The 15886-nt window shown below is 35.6% G+C and overlaps 1 protein-coding gene across 1 annotated transcript in view; it reads right to left on the bottom strand.

The window, feature by feature from the left end:
- LRP1B (LDL receptor related protein 1B) overlaps nt 1-15886 on the bottom strand; it is a 1972098-nt gene that overhangs the window by 873292 nt on the left and 1082920 nt on the right. The window lies entirely within an intron of this gene.

Genomic DNA, 15886 nt, shown 5'->3' with positions numbered 1-15886 from the left:
CAGGCTTGGTCTGAGAAAACACCAAAAAAACTGCATTTTCAATAAAGTGAGCCACCTAAATATTTTAATTTTTGATGCACATAAAGGTTATGTTCAATTATACTCATGTAACATTATGTCTAAAAACATACATACCTTAATTAATAAATACTTTATTGCTAAAAATGCTGTCATCTGACAGCACAAGGTTCCCACAAGTTTTCAATTTGTTAAAAAAAAGTATCTGGAAAGTGCAATAAAGCAAAACACAATTAAATGAGATACACCATCAGTTGGGAAATTTTCCCTGTGACCTTTAAGATTCTATCCAGTTCTTGATTCTAATTTTAAAAAGCAGCCAAAAGAAGCATCTGGAAATTAGTTTCCAAAAGGTAAAAACTTCCAAAATGAGTAAAATAATAGAAAATTCAATGTATTTTCACTAAGAAAATGAGTCATGCCTCTTATGCTCACAGTAAATATATGTACACGTGTAAGTAAATACAACATATGCATTTGTGTAAGAAATTAATAAATAAGAATCTCAGTTAAGTAGATTTGGGAGATATGAAGGGGGGAGTTCTCATACCGTGGGATGATAACTGAGCCCAACAGGAAAAAAAAAGACTCCTTTGTCAACTTCCCTTTCCCCTCTTTAAAAGTTCTCCTTCCCTTGTGAGGCTTTGCATGTGGCTCACCATGGTTGCAGATCCTGAATTGCAATACTCCTCTGATTCCGAAGAAACTCATCTTTCCTGGAGAAATATCTTCCAGTCTATTTGCTTTATGTCAATATTTGCATATAGTGCACATGTGTTCTTAAACAACTACACTTTCTTTCTGATTTATTACTTATATAATATTTGGTTACATCATCTCTCTTGCAATTATGACTGAAGTTATAGGCCAGATATGTAAATTCCACAGAGAAGAAAAAGGTGGGAAGTAGAAGAAAGCATAGGGTAACTCATTAAAAAAATAATAATAAAGGTATTAATTTAATGGACACTTGGAAAAAGTAAAGTTACTAATGATTCAATTTTGTTTTCTTATTGGTAAATCACACAGGCTCTCTAGTCACAGACTTTTGGTTTGTAACCTGGTATCCTGGGTCCCTTAAGTCCATAAGGTCAAGAAGTCAGAAGAAATGTCATCTGGCAATGCATGACACTCTAAAATAATTTAATGCAGAACAAATAGAGTTTCTCACCTGAATAATTCCTAGGATTATCACAGCATTCCAATAAAACACAGTAAATGAATTTCAGAAAAATGAAAGAACTAATAAAGAAACGTTAAAATTATCTTGGGCTTTTCTCTGCCTAATAATGCAGTCAACTATACAAAACATTTTAGGAAGACTTTCACCAAAAAAATTCTAATACAATGTAGATCTCCTCTCTTTTTCACTAATGTTGTAAACACTGCTTTCATAGCTCAGTGTCCTATAATTAGCATCTGATGGTGATAAGAAATGAGGTACAATGACAATACACATTTTTTTCCTAAAAAATAAACAAACATTTAAAAAACAAATCTAACATTTCCCCTGTCCTTCAATATTAGTATTACTTTTAAAATTGAAAATAGAACCTAATATTTTGTTTTGTTTCTGGATACTTGTTCTGTTAAAATATTATTATGAATTATTACATTTGATAAAGTCTTAAAAGTTACACAGTATCTTTTCTTTCTTGACTTTGCATAAGTATCATTTGACTTTGGATCTTCCTTGAGACATAAATTACAGGACTCTTAGAAAGACTACCTGATTAACTCAGAAAAAGAAACTTATTAAACCAAAGTGGCTTACATTTTAACATGTTGAAATTATAGCACAGAAAAGAAAACTATATTTTATTTCTATAGTTACTTCAACCCCATAGAATATATAATATGGATTAATGGGCTGTTAAAAAATATTCTATTGTTGCAGGTAGTATGTTCAATTTATCTATTTTTCACCTAAAATTTATTGCCAGGTTATATGTATGCTATTGTGTAAGTGGCAACAATTTTCTTTTTCTCTCAAGGGTAATCATGGTTGGTATGGTACTTATATTTATCTACTATACACAGCTTAGACAGATGTGTCCTAGTGAGGTAGAGTTCAGATGAAATTTACATTTCTTTTCTGTCTCTAACCTAGGAATTGTCCTAATTATTCCTCCTTTTGTTCCCCATATAAATATTTCTAAATAATTTATTATTGAAGTCTCAAAATACAGTTATTACAGGTTCATTTGGGAGAGTGTATTACATATTCTATATATATATATACATATGAATTTGACTATGACTAAGTGTGTGGAAAATTCATAGAAGATTCAAGTTAAAATAATGACAAGGTAAGAATAATATAGGAGCCCGTGGTTAGAAAGTGTTAATTTCTCAGTCATGTCTGAATCTTTGTGACACCATAGACTGTGGCCCACCAGGTTCCTCTGCCCATGGAATTCTCCAGGCAAGAATACTGGAGTAGAAAGCCATTCCATTCTCCAGGGGATCTTCCTGACCTAGAGATCAAACCCAGGCTTCCAGCATGGCAGGCATATTCTTTACCATCTGAGCCACTTAGGGAGGCCCTGATGTTAATCTAAATATGATGAAGACTATAATACATTATACATTATTATTTATTGAGAAGAGGCACTAGGCAGGCCACATTAACACACTACTTACACTCTACTCAACAGTTCTGCAATTGTCATTACCAACTCAAATTTTCAGAAGAAAACAGTATGACTTGCCTGAGGACACACTCATTACCAACTAGTGTCAGAGTAAAATCCTAATGTTTATCTGATTCCAAAATTAAATTATTTTTCACTATACCATTCTGCTTATACCTATGTCCTTAAAAGAATCATAGCATAAAAATATTGGGCGAAAGATATGAAAATTTTATTCTTCTTTCTGGGTTTATGTCTTCTATTTATACTCCAATCCTAATTTTTATCTACTCTAATGCTTATAATTATAGTTATGGAAAATAATACTTTTTAAAATTATAGCGATTGTAGGACCATATCCTCTGAGAAAATATACATTTCTATATACCAATGCTAGTTGTAGCTCCAGAGAATTGGTGTTTTGATAGGACAAATTTCAAAAGATCCAATCAACACACTTTAGAAAAAATTATAAGAGAATAGGGTGCCACAAATTGTCTTTATTTTACTACTCTTTCATTGTTGTTACATAAAAACCTCATATCTCACATATAATGCCAAGTATAAAGAACATAAACATTACAGGCAGGTGAATCCTGAATTCAGTTTTTGTATCATCACTAATTAATGTGTGATATCAGGCAGTTACTTAGCTCTGATCTCTGGTTCCTAGTCTGTGAAACAGAGTAGAAAACTACTGTGAAAGTTTTTACCCATTCAAGATATTTTACTAAACACTTTGTATAAGATAGAGTTCTAGACCTTAGAGATATATCACCCAGAAAGAACGAATGTATGAATGAATCAAACAGTACTAGGCACTGGGAATACAGAATTAGCATTCTCTTATCTCAGAGTACTTACAATCTGATAGGAAAAATATTTGTAATTTAATTAAACAAGTGACTTGATTAACCTCTGATAAATGCTATGATATGGGCAGTAGCAGGTGTTATTTCAACACACAACAGAAGCATTTAATCTTAGATATGGTTCCCCAGAGGAGTGATGTACAAGTTGATACAAATAACAGGTTCAGGTTAAATCAGACAAACAGGAGGGAAAGGGGTGCTTTTAGAATGTTCCAGAAAGATGGCATTTCTGAAAGCCCAGAAGTCAGAGTACATAAAATATATGAGAAACTGCAAGAACTTCAGAATGGCTGCAATAAGGTGTAAGACAGAAGTAGTGGAATTTTAGGAGCTATAAACAGGCTTGAGAGACAGATTCAGAAATGATCCCCATTGATATAATAAAGACTTGGAAGTCAAAGGGACACCCAGGGAGTATATAAAGAATGAGACTGAGAACAAGAAAATATTGAATAGTTCTGGCAATGTGATAGACACAAGAGAAATGCTAGATAAAGTAGCAACCAAACATTTTAACACATAGGTGAATGTGTAAAAAAATAACACAAATTTTCAGAACCCAGAAATGAGAATGGTACAGAAAACTAGATCAGCTAATGAACTATAACTGCTGGGAGTGTGTGTGTGTGTGTGTGTGTGTGTGTGTGTCTGTGTGTGTGTGTGTCTGTGTGTCTGTGTGTGTGACTTTGCTTGGAAAAGCAATAGAAGAATGATAGAATTATAATTTACATGTTTGAGGATTAATGTCAGCTTCACATAGGTGATAATTCTTTAATTCCACAAAGGCATTTATCCTAGTGTAGACCCAGTATCAGAGGTTAAAATTACACAGAAGGGTGCATGAGATGACATTCCTCTTAGTACAAGGAGATGTCTTAGCTTGGACTGTAAGTGAAAAAATATATAGTCTTCCCTGTACATGTATGGAGACTATATCATAAGTTCTAGTTTCTACAGTTGAGGAAACCTCAACCTCAAAAACTCAAGGTAAAAATTAATCCAGGGCACATAACATTTCTAAGAATTCTCAGGGTGTTTAACACACCCGATCTGAAGATGAGTCCTTAAGGACTTCATAGGGACAAAAAAAAAAAAAAAAGAAAATAGTCTCAAAGTTCAAAAATCACACACAAAAAAAACAAAAATTAAAAAGGTGAAAGAAAAAATCTGGTGAGAGAAATTCAACAGATGCAGCAAATGGCAGAAATACATCTACAAGCTCTACACATATTTTAAAAATACCTGACAGAAATGAGATTGAAATATGATAGGTACTATAAAGAAGGGAAGTCAAAATTTAATTAAAGGAGAAAGACAAATTGTTTAAATGTAAAGTCCTTCTGAGAAAAAAAGTAGGGGGACTTGAAAAAGAATCAAATAGAATATTTAGAAATGAAAAATAGAGCACTGAACTTTCAAAATGTATCAGTTCAGTCGCTCAGTCATGTCCAACTCTTTGCAACCCCGTTGACTGCAGCACACCAGGCCTTCCCATCCATCACCAATTCCTGGGGCTTGCTCAAACTCATGTCCATTGAGTCGGTGATCCCATCCAACCATGTCATCCTCTGTTGTCCCCTTCTCCTCCTGCCTTCAATCTTTCCCAGAATCAGGGTCTTTTCCAATGAGTCAGTTCTTTGCATCAGGTGGCCAAAGTATTGGAGCTTCAGATTCAGCATCATTCCTTCCAATGAATATTCAGCATTGATTTCCTTTAGGATTGACTGGTTTGATCTCGTTTCAGCCCATGGACTCTCAAGAGTCTTCTCCAACACCACAGTTCAAAAGCATCAATTCTTTGGTGCTCAGCTTTCTTTATAGTCCAACTCTCCCATCCATATATGACTACTGGAAAAACCATAGCTTTGACTAGACAGACTTTTGTTAGCAAATTAATCTCTCTGCTTTGTGTGTGTGTGTGTGTGTGTGTGTGTGTGTGTGTTTATCTCTGCTTTTTTATGCTGTCTATGTTGGTCATAGCTTTTCTTCCAAGGAGCAAGCATCTTTTAATTTCATGGCTGCAGTCACCATCTGCAGTGATTTTGGAGCCCAAGAAAATAAAGTCCGTTACTATTTCAATTGTTTCCTCATCTATTTGCCATGAAGTGATGGGACCAGATGCCATGATCTTAGTTTTCTGAATGTTGAGCTTTAAGCCAACTTTTTCACTCTCCTCTTTCACTTTCATCAAGAAGGTCTTTAGTTCTTCTTTGCTTTCTGCCATTGCATATCTGAGTTTATTGATGTTTCTCCCAGCAAAAGTTAAATTACAAATTCATACATTTGAAGGAACAATTATTAAACTGGAATACAAGTCTGAAGAGATCTCCATGGTTTCAGTTAAAAAATAATGTAAGAAGGGATCAAGAATCATGAAGAATAGACTAAAATGATCAAGCATTAACCTAATAGTTCCAAAAATACAGAAGAGAGAAAATGGAGATTAGATATTATTCAAAAGGAAACTTCTCTAGAATTTCCCAGGATTTATGAGAGATATGACTTTAGACATAAAAAGCACAATCTATCTTAAGATAATTAAAAAGAATTGTATATATAGAAACACTGTAGTAAAACAGCAAATACCAAGCGGAAATTTATAATACCTAAGTGAACCCATAAAATGTTTAACAATACTGAATCAGGAGTGTAAATTTTACTCTCATTTCCAAACAAACAAATAAATAAGAAATGAGAATGTTTTAGAAAACAATTTACTTCCTTTCACAAAGAAAATAATGAAAGAATATCTGAAAGTTAGGCAGAGACAAAGGAACCAGAGAAGTGTAGGGGTTAAATGAGGAAATATCTTCTCATGGAAGACAAGAGGAAATAAATGTTTCACGAAGAAGCACAGCTATGATGAAACTGTTGAGTTCAGTCGCTCAGTCGTGTCCGACCCTTTGTGACACCATGAATCACAGCACGCCATGCCTCCCTGTCCATCACCAACTCCCAGAATTCACTCACAATCACGTCCATTGAGTCTGTGATGCCATCCAGCCATCTCATTCTCTGTCGTCCCCTTCTCCTCCTGCCCTCAATCCCTCCCAGCATCAGAGTCTTCCAATGAGTCAACTCTTTGCATGAGGTGGCCAAAGTACTGGAGTTTCAGCTTTAGCATCATTCCTTCCAAAGAAATCCCAGGGCTGATCTCCTTCTGAATGGACTGGTTGGATCTCCTTGCAGTCCAAGGGACTCTCAACTATCTTCTCCAACAACACAGTTCAAAAGCATCAATTCATTGGTGTCACCCTTCTTCACAGTCCAACTCTCACATCCATACATGACTACTGGAAAAACCATAGCCTTGACTAGCCGGACCTTAGTCAGCAAAGTAATGTCTCTGCTTTTGAATATGCTCTCTAGGTTGGTCATAACCTTTCTTCCAAGGAGTAAGCGTCTTTTAATTTCATGGCTGCAATCACCATCTGCAGTGATTTTGGAGCCCAAAAAAATAAAGTCTGACACTGTTTCCACTGTTTCTCCATCTATTTCCCATGAAGTGATGGGACCGGATGCCATGATCTTCATTTTCTGAATGTTGAATTTTCAGCAACTTTTTCACTCTCCACTTTCACTTTCATCAAGGGGCTTTTTAATTCCTCTTCACTTTCTGCCATAAGGGTGGTATCATCTGCATATCTGAGGTTATTGACGTTTCTCCCAGCAATCTTGATTCCAGCTTGTGTTTCTTCCACTCCAGCATTTCTCATGATGTACTCTGCATATAAGTTAAATAAGCAGGGTGACAATATCCAGCCTTGACATACTCCTTTTCCTATTTGGAACCAGTCTGCTGTTCCATGTCCAGTTCTAACTGCTGCTTCCTGACCTTCATATAGGTTTCTCAAGAGGCAGGTCAGGTGCTCTGGTATTCCCATCTCTCTCAGAATTTTCCACAGTTTATTGTAATCCACATAGTCAAAGGCCTTGGCATAGTCAATAAAGCAGAAATAGATGTTTTTCTGGAACTCTCTTGCTTTTTCCATGATCCAGCGGATGTTGGCAATTTGATCTCTGGTTCCTCTGCCTTTTCTAAAACCAGCTTGAACATCAGGGAGTTCCCGGTTCACATATTGCTGAAGCCTGGCTTGGAGAATTTTGAGCATTACTTTACTAGTGTGTGAGATGAGTGCAATTGTGCAATACTTTGAGCATTCTTTGGCATTGCCTTTCTTTGGGACTGGAATGAAAACTGACCTTTTCCAGTTCTGTGGCCACTGCTGAGTTTTCCAAATTTGCTGGCATATTGAGTGCAGCACTTTCACAGCATCATCTTTCAGGATTTGAAACAGCTCAACTGGCATTCCATCACCTCCACTAGCTTTGTTCATAGTGATGCTTTCCAAGGCCCACTTGACTTCACATTCCAGGATGTCTGGCTCTACAGATAACATTAAATACAAACTGACATGCCCTATCCAGATTTTTTTTTCCCCCTTGTTGAGCTTGACAAAGACCATTTTCATGAGTTTCCACTTTTTATAGTCAACTAAGTGGCAGATGGATACGCAAATTTTATTCAAATTTCCCAAGACATTAGTTGGGAGGAAAAAATAAATATGATAGCTGATGAGACGTGTATGATCAAAGGAGAACTTGGTAGTTATGCTGGTAGTAACCTTTTTAAAGAAACTGAAAGCTGAACATGCATAAATATTAATGAGAAGAAACCAGTGGGTTAGACTGAAAATACAGGAGAGAGAAAAGTTACATTTTCTGTTTTTATATGTTTTATGGCAGCAGAAATATTTTCAAAGACTGGATTCATATCTGAGAGTGATAAGCATCCCTGACAATTAAAATAATTATTTTTAAATAAGTTTACTTGAATTTTTAAATTTAAACTTGTATATATACACACAAATATATAGTTTTATACAAAATAGTGACAGAGATGGACTAGCTTATGGACATACATTGAGTCTAGAATTTCATTACCATATAAGGACCCAATCTTACTGTGTAAAGATTATACATATCAAAGAAAGGATATGTATAAATTTTCACTGATAAACATGCATCAATATTTAGAAAATTCACATATAAGCACACCAGGTAGCATGCCATTTAGTTTCTTATTTCTTTCGTAGCACTTGTCATAGTTTTAAAGTAGTTTGTTTATTACTGATTGAAGTTTGGTTTTCACCCTCTCTCCCTCTTTTACCTCTAACAGAAACTTTGCCTTTTTCAAACAATCTAGGCATCTAGAACATAGTAAATGAAAATTTGTGACTTGGTGAACTCTAGAAGATAGAAAAACTGAGTTTACAATATTTGAGAGTGGGCCAATAAAACATATAGTTGAGGCTCTGAAAAGGATACTGGCTCAGAAGAAAAAACAAAAGTTGCATTCTGACTGCAGTTTACCCTGGGGTAGGGTTCCAACTTCAGTCACCTAAGTTCTGCTTAAATGCTAGAAAATATCTCATAGCAATGAACAGCAACTCATGATTCAAATATTCACCTATGCATATAGCTTTCTGTTTGCAAAATGTTAGCTCAGCATGATGGAAATGATGTTTCCTTGATCAGTATAGGACTTCAGTCTGATATCTCTCAAAACATTAGAATAAAAATAAAAGGATATTGGAAATATTGCTATTTTCGAACTAATTGCAACTAGACCAACTCCAGCCACAGGTAAAAATATATATTTTCATTTGAGAATATATATACACACATATATAGTCTCATTTGAGAATAGAAAATTATTTAGAAAGAAGAAAAAAGAAGATATATCTATAACAAATCTATCTAATAACATTTTATTGAATGACTACTAGATACTAGATACCAGGTGCTATATAGATTTTATATATATTATTTGATTCTGATTACATATATGTTTGAGTATACATGTACATTTGTGTGTATGTTATATATATAAGAATGTGTATATAGTGTGTGTTTATGTGTGTACATATGTGTAATTAATAAACACCTGGTATTAATTAATAACCAATGAGGTGATGAATGCTACTGAACTCTTTAAAGAAGTCAAGTTTACTTTTGACAGAAATGTAAAGGGTTGCACCACAGAAGTGCACCATATGCACCTCTATGTAAAGGTCAGCACCAAAGAGGTAGTTTTAACTATCATTGCCCAGTGGTTAGCAAGCCAAGAAATTGCTTCTGTTAGTAGAAAGCTCTAGGTGCAAAGGAAAAGCAAGAGAAGTGGACTGAATCATGTCATAGAGAGACTTGGTGAGAAATTTAAACAGCAGGCAGGGACTAAATTAATAGGTATTAGGAGAGTAATTTTCACAAATCAGGTTGCATACAGAATTACCTGTTCATCTTTTAAAACTGCCTATAACTGAGCCACTATTATACTTCAGTTGGTGAAAGAGGGCATAATAAAGTAGTGGATTACATTATATGGCTCAAAAAGATTTGTCCAATTTTTAAACCCTAGTACCTGTGATTGTGACCTTATTTAGAAGGTGTCTTTGTAGATGTAATTAAGTTAAGGCTCTTGAGATGAGATCATCCTGGACTAAGAGTGGACAATGACTGGTGTCCTTGTAGGAGAAAGAGACACAGAGAAGAATCTATGTAAAGGCAAGACAATAGATTAGAGTTAGGCTGCCACAATCAAGAAGAGTCAGGAGCCCACAGAAACTGGAAGAGGCAAGAAAGCATGCCCTTTAGAAGAGGCTCTGCTAACATCTTCTGTTTGACCACTTCCAATTTACCTTGATTCATGGACCTAACATTCCAGGTTCCTATGCAATATTGCTCTTTATAGCATCAGACTTTACTTCCATCACCAGTCACATCCAAACTGGGCATTGTTTATGCTTTGGCTCTGCTTCTTCATTCTTTCTGGAATTATTACTCTTCTCCAGTAGCATAATGGGCACCTACTGACCTGGAGAGTTCATCTTTCAGTGTCATATCTTTTTGCCTTTTCATACTGTTCATGGGGTTCTCAAGGCAAGAATATTGAAATGGTTTGCCTTTCCCTTCTCTAGTGGACACGTTTTGTCAGAACTCTCCACCATGACCTGTCCTACAGGTGGCCCTACACGGCATGGCTCATAGTTTTATTGAGTTAGACAAGGCAGTAATCCATGTGATCAGTTTGATTAGTTTTCTGTGATTGTGGTTTCCATTCTGTCTGCCTTCTGATGGAACAGGATAAGAGAGGCTTATGGAAGCTTCCTGATGGGAGAGATTGACTGGGGGGAACTGGGTCTTGTTTTAATGGGCGGGGCCATGCTCAGCAAATCTTTAATCCAATTTCTGTTGATAGGTGGGGCGGGGCTGTGTTACCTCCCTGTTATTTGATCTGAGATCAAACTATGGTATGGGTAATGAAGATAATGGCAACCTCCTTCAAAAGGTCTTGTATAGCCAATGTTGTGTTCAGTGTGCCTAACCCTGCATCAGGCCACCGTTGGCCGATGCCTCTGCCAGAGACTCCTGGACACTCGCAGGGAAGTTTGTTAAAGTGATTCACTCAATATGCCAGCAAATTTGGAAAACTCAGCAGTGGCCACAGGACTGGAAAAGGTCAATTTTCATTCCAATCCCAAAGAAAGGCAATGCTAAAGAATGTTCAAACTACCACACAATTTCACATCTCACATGCAAGCAAAATAATGCTCAAAATTCTCAAAGCCAGGCTTTAATAGTATGTGAACTGAGAACTTTCAGATGTTCAAGCTGGATTTAGAAAATGTAAAGGAACCAGAGATCAAATTGCCAACATCCATTGGATCATTGAAAAAGCAACCGAAAAATTGTTAAACTAAATTTTAAAATAAACAACTCTGCTATTTTTGACTATTAATTGTCCAAGGGGCAAAAATGCAAGTTTGTGTGAAATATTCTATCTAATCATGAAATACCTTTATATTTAATGCTACAATGTGGAGATGGGAATGATATTTGTTTGGGTAATTGCTCCCATCATAAATTAGTTTTGTATATATAAACAGTCATTAAGTGTATGTTAAATAAAATCAAATATGAAAGTTGATTCCCTTAAGCCAGTAGTTCCTAAAGTGTGGTCCCTGGAATGACCTACAGGATCAGAGGCTCTGGGAATGGGTTCTAGCTTTCTGTTTTTGAATGAACCATACAGAGATTTTGATTTATGCTCAAGATTGAAAAAAGGTGCCTTAATGGTACTAGAATCTGAGTGATTATTCATTACCCTGGGATGAGGCATGGGCAGATAATTTTTAAGCTTCTCAGGTGATTCATTAATTGACAGCTAAAGTTGAGAACCAGTCATGTTGAGAACTAGGGCATGATAGTCATGTCCTTAAAATGAAATTGACCGTTTAGCTCCTTGACATACTTCTGAGACAAGTTTCACAATTTTAACATTTCTTCTCTTATTTGCAGCATCAAATTACAGATTCCTCTTTCTATAGAGGGAATATACTAAAACATTTAAAATATTATTTACATATTAAGAGAAAATCCTCAAGGGCCTTCCTAATTATGTAAGTGTCTGCACACATATAATCTGAACCCCAAATATGCAATGAACTTGTAAAGGCAAATGCACATAAAATTAATAGGTTTATAAAGAGGTCATAGTGAATCCCACTGAAAATCTGATCCCCCTTATAGTCCCTCTAATGCTGGGAGGAATTGGGAGCAGGAGGAGAAGGGGATGACAGAGGACGGCATCACTGACTCGATGGACATGAGTCTGAGTGAACTCCGGGAGTTGGTGATGGACAGGGAGGCCTGGCGTGCTGTGATTCATGGGGTCACAAACAGTTGGACATGACTGAGCGACTGAACTGAACTGATAGTCCCTTCAACTCCTAATTACTACCAGAAGCATTTTTAGTCACAAATTTTTCATGTTTTTAAACTCAAATTGTAATATTCTTGTCAATGTAAAACAATCATTATTAAACATAACAGAGGTGGTTTATGGAACTGAGGTATAAAAAGAAAAATGATTACAGAATTTCCTAGTTGGAGTAAATTTACAGGCACTTGGCTAATACCATCAGGAGAAGTGAAATATGATCAGTCCAAGTTTTTAACAATGCTTAATAAAACTGGAAATTAGCTGAAACTATATTTATTTCTGGATTATTGCCAAGTAGAGTGACTGCTTTTTTTTAATGCAGTGAATTAAACAAGTTACATCTTTTTGTGTGTGTGTGTCATTTTGTATTCAGTGGAGAGATAATTTCTGTTATGAGAGAAATTTAGGTCATTCTCCCTAAACATTAAAAGTTTATGGAAAGCTTCTCTACTGATGTAGATTTTGAGTTAAAATGACAATCTGACAAATAAAAGTATGTTGCTAAAGAGAGAAACATGTTTCTTATGCTATAAAAGGAAAATGGTACTGAGACCAGCCCATATGATTTACTGATATTATCTAAAATTTCATATTTTGGAACTATGCTATTTGACAAATAAACTTCACATTGTCTGTATATCCAGTGGTGTGCTGGAGGCATTTTGTACCAGCTTACAGAGCCAGTTCTTAAATTTTCAGGGATTTTTGAGTCAGTTGTTAAGCACACAGGCATTGTTTTAAAACATGATAAATCATATAAACTTACAATTAAGTAATGTTGAAAACAAGGGTAATTAATACTCACAGTTTATAATTTTCTAGGTATTTTGCTTTTGAAGTCATTTATGCTGATTGTGTCTGTATCATGGAAATACTGCATATTGTTATGTACATGTTCTCCTCCATATTCAGAGTCATGTTGGAAAATTGATATTGGCCATAGTGGGAGTATTTACATCACAAAAATAAGCAAACACTGGATTGGGGCTCTTCTCCACTAAGATATGTTGATTTACCAACACACAAATGAATAAAACTCACTACAGGTGTTTGTGCATTTAAATCAGATATTTACGGATATATAATGACAACCTACTCCAGTACTCTTCCTGGAAAATCCCATGGACCGAGGAGTGTGGTAGTCTACAGTCCATGCAGTTGCAAAGAGTAGGACATGACTGAGTGACTTCACTTCAATTCACTTCATAATGGCATTAACTTCCCTAGTAGCCCAGTATGTAAAGAATCTGCCTGCAATTTTGGAGAACTGGGTTCAATTCCAGGTTGGGAAGATCCCTGGAGAAGGAAATGGCAACCAACCCATTCTAGTATACTTGCCTGGAGAATCCCACAGACAGAGGAGTCTGGCAGGCTAGAGCCCATGGAGTTGCAAAAGTCGGACATGACTTAGTGACTAAACCACCATAATGGCATTATCTGCCCCCTATCTGCACCTTATCCTTGGCTTCCAAACCAAGTTCACCGAAATGGTTGAGTTTTAGTTTTAAGCATACTTGGATTCATGGTCTAGTCCTGTTATTTATTAGTTTTGTTATTTCACATATGTTATTCATGATTTTAAATGTTGACTCTCTTACTGTAAAATGTGGAGAGTAATATACTTCTAGTAGATTTGTCGTAAAGATTCAGTAAGAAAATAGGTCTGGACTCCTGACACTCTTTGTCCACTTACCTCGTGAAAAGTTTGTTAGTTTGCTGGCATGATTATTTTAATTATTATTGAAATTTTAAGGATTTTTCTCTTTTGATTCAAATTACTAAAATAAACAAAAAAATATTGTACTAGATCCATTACTAAAAATAAGTCAGCTCAAAGTCCTGATCAAAATTCTTTAAACAGCTCATCACAAATTTCCTAGTCTGTTTTTCATGGCATTTCTTATGTGACTTGGGATTCTAACTCCAGACTTTCTCTGTATTTAATGTTTTCAGGTTGCTCATTATCTTTCTGGGATACTCTGGATGGAGATGCTAAGAGCAGAAAAGCATTTAAGTTTTTCTAAAAAGTAGAGCCCTCTAGAAGCAGACCCAGCCACATGATTAATCTGGACATTGGAAAGAAGAGAAAATACACTGCTCATTCACCTTAACTGGCCAGCCCTCAGAAATTCTACATATAAAATGTACAAATATGTAATTCTCTATTACTTTTTTTGTTTTAGCATCTCTACTGTCTTCTGTGGAATGTCAATTGCCAATGAATAATACTTACTTTATCTAGATTTTTTTTGAGATATTGTAAACTCAATTGTTATAGGGACTTAGTGTGGTATAAAAAGAAATTTAAAAAGAAAATTTTTAGGTAAACAGAGCGCACATGCTAAACAGAACCATTTTAATTGAAGATTTAGAAAAAAGTCTCATTTCTCTACTGGTAGAAATACTATAACATAGAGTCAAAATATTAAAAATACATACCCAGCTGTATTCTATTTTAATAAATGTGCTACACATGTCTAATTTATGCTGTTCCATAGTAATTTAAAATATCCAAAGCCATGACTGAAATAAAGTGGAAGACTTAGAAAATCTGGTTCATTTCCTTATTGTGTTTTAGTACACAAACGATAATGTGGCCTACTGATATATGGGTACAGTTCAGTTCAGTTCAGTCGCTCAGTTGTGTCCGACTCTTTGCAACCCCGTGAATCGCAGCACGCCAGGCCTCCCTGTCCATTACCAACTCCCGGAATTCACTCAGACTCACGTCCATCGAGTCAGTGATGCCATCCACTTCTCCTTCTCCTCCTGCCCCAATCCCTCCCAGCATCACAGTCTTTTCCAATGAGTCAACTCTTTGCATGAGGTGGCCAAAGTACTGGAATTTCAGCTTTAGCATCATTCCTTCCAAAGAAATCCCAGGGCTGATCTCCTTCAGAATGGACTGGTTGGATCTCCTTGCAGTCCAAGGGATTCTCAAGAGTCTTCTTCAGCACCACAGTTCAAAAGCATCAATTATTGGGTACAAATGGGTAAAATTAAATTTGAAGCTTTATGTAATAATAGGAATTTTGCCTTTAAAAAAATGTTTTCAACTAATAAAAATTTTGTCCTTCAGAATGATACAACTCTTTAGAAATGAAACAAATGGTTTATCAACTATGTATTCTCAGCCCTTATAGTGTATTGCTCCAGAGTGTAACACATGCATACAAATAAAAAGCATGTCCTCCTCAGTTACTCCACATGTCACTGAATGAGCTATTCTGTTTGAAAAATTTAATCATTATAGACATAAGATTAATAATGAACATTTGAGAACGTCCTGTTCGCCTTATAATAATCACTTCCTACTAAAATCTGCAATGTTTGGATCCATTTATTTTAGCCAACGATATGCCTTGTGAATGCATACATTCTACAGTTAAAGTCCACACTCAGGCCAAAAGGCAGTAATAAAAAGTAACATCTTCTGCCTTGTCGACTTGTATTTATAAAGAAATAAACAGCCTTTTAAAAGAGATGATAATGATATAACCTGTTTGAAAGTTAGAAAGTTAAGTGAAAGTTAAGTCACTCAGTCGTGTCCGACTTCGCGACCCCATGGATTGTAGCCT

The sequence above is a fragment of the Capricornis sumatraensis genome, chromosome 3, assembly GCF_032405125.1.
Source record: "Capricornis sumatraensis isolate serow.1 chromosome 3, serow.2, whole genome shotgun sequence".
In the NCBI taxonomy this organism is placed as follows: domain Eukaryota; kingdom Metazoa; phylum Chordata; class Mammalia; order Artiodactyla; family Bovidae; genus Capricornis; species Capricornis sumatraensis.
Note: the sequence above shows the minus strand (reverse complement) of the source record. Positions and strands in the feature narration are given on the sequence as shown.